The 2,117-nt window shown below is 45.1% G+C and overlaps 1 non-coding gene across 1 annotated transcript; it reads left to right on the top strand.

Annotated features, from left to right (window-relative positions):
- Window positions 1–1,332: 1,332 nt before the first annotated feature.
- On the top strand, window positions 1,333–1,404 carry TRNAR-GCG (transfer RNA arginine (anticodon GCG)). Its single transcript has one exon. It is a non-coding gene; the product is annotated as a tRNA-Arg (tRNA).
- The last annotated feature ends 713 nt before the right edge of the window (window positions 1,405–2,117 follow it).

A 2,117-nucleotide genomic window follows, 5' to 3' on the forward strand; every position in this document is an offset into this window, starting at 1 on the left:
TGCTGGTGAGGATCTGACAATACAGAGGAACCAGGTGTCTCTGACACTGCTGGGGGGCCTCAGCATGAACTGGCCGTTTTGTTGACAGGTCTTAATAAAATTACATATTTACTCATTAATACCATGCAACTCTGAAGTGCTGCTCTTAGGTATTCAACCACCTGAAATAAAAACAATGTTCACACAAAATCTGTAGGTGAGTGTTTATAATGGCTAAATCGGTAACCTCAAGTACATCATGATAAGTGAGAGAAGTCAGACTCAAAAGGCCACCGGAGTTGGGTTTTCTGGAGGGATAGGGGATGGGAAGAAGCTAAGAGGAAGCTGACTACAGAAGGATGTCTGGGGTGTTTGGGGGAGTTAACGTCAATCAATCCTGGGTGTTCATTGGAAGGACTGATGTTGAAGCTGAAACTCCAATCCTTTGGCCACCTGATGTGAAGAGCTGACTCATTTGAAAAGACCCTGATGCTGGGAAAGATTGAGGGCAGGAGGAGAAGGGGACGACAGAGGATGAGATGGTTGGATGGCATCACCAACTCGATGTACATGGGTTTGAGTGAACTCTAGGAGTTGGTGATGGACAGGGAGGCCTGGCGTGCTGCAGTTCATGGGGTTGGGAAGAGTCAGACACAACTGAGCGACTGAACTGGACTGAACTACATCTGATCATGGCAAAGGTTGTTTGACTCTATGCATTTGTCAAAATTTGCAGAAGTAAACTTAAAAACAATGAATTTTATTCTACACTCATTATACTTGCATAAAATTAAAAAAGAAATAGACAGCTTGACTGCAATAATGGAGCCTGCGATGTTGAGATGAGCTTACAATTAGCAACAAATAGTGCATGTTGCCTCGTATCCAACATTCTCTGGATCTCTTCTCCCTCATTTCAGCCTTCCCAGTTCAAGATGCAGCTACAAAGATCCTTTCATAAAATTTGTTCCAGGAGACAAGTCAACCTGCTACCAGAGGGGGGCTCAATTCATTGCGGCGACTGAGGGAAACAGCAAGAAAACGGACACCTTAGAGAACCGTAACATCCCATGACAGAACAGAGGATCTTGTGGTCAGAAGCTCTGATTTACAGAACATATTAATGGGGCCCGGGCAGCCAAGCCCTCTGTTTCCTGAATGCTGGTTTTTGCTGACCAGGAGGGGCAGGTGTTCGCTGGAACGAGTCCAGTCATGGGCTGGGGGAGAAGGGAGTTACGGTTTCCATCAGAGCTCAACTTTGCAGACTCCTCCCTTAATGAGTATCCATCTCCATCTTGCTTTTGCATTAAGTGTATTTGGTAAATTTATTCGGAAGTAGTACACAGGAGGGCTTCCCTGCTGGCTCAGCTGGTAAAGAATCTGCCTGCGATGCAGAAGACCTGGGTTCGATCCCTGGGTTGGGAAGATCCCCTGGAAGAGAGGAGGACAACCCACTCCAGTATTCTTGCCTGGAGAATCTTATGGACAGAGGAGCCTGGAGGTCTACAGCCCATGGGGTTGCAAAGAATCAGACACAACTGAGCAACTAACACACACACACACACGACACAGAGATGGCTCCAAATGCATTAAAGAACAGCTTTAATGCAGAGTCTGATGCGCAAAGAGAAGAACTGGGAAGGGAGTCAGGGCCTGCACTGAGTGGAGCCACGAATCAGCCACGGAAATAGAACAGTAAGGGGTAAGTGTAAGAACCTGGAAAGTCACTTCATACGTCACTTACCATCACCATGAAAAAGATCTCTAAATAGGACCAGGATTTATAAATACTCAATAGCTTAATTTAGTCTAAAGTTCATGTATGTTCCCACAAACACCACTGGGAACCCACAGTCATCACCTTCCTTCTCACTTCTTATCCCTTGACCTTCACTTGGTCCCCTACTTGAGGATGCTTTCCCACCTTTAAAGTAAAAAATAAAATAAAATAATGGCTTTTGTGTGTCAGCCACTCTGCTGGAGGTATGGAAAAATGTGTACTTCAGTGGAAAACTATGAGACCTGCAGAGATGATCTGATTCTGGACGTCACTGTCTTTGAGCTACTCTACAATTCTATAGTTTGCAGGTAAGCGATATTCACACAAATTCTGCCCAATTTCGTAGGGGTTTAATGAT

This window comes from Moschus berezovskii, chromosome 1 (assembly GCF_049115385.1).
Source record: "Moschus berezovskii isolate FMDL1 chromosome 1, NW_MosBer_1.0, whole genome shotgun sequence".
Classification (NCBI taxonomy): Eukaryota; Metazoa; Chordata; class Mammalia; order Artiodactyla; family Moschidae; genus Moschus; species Moschus berezovskii.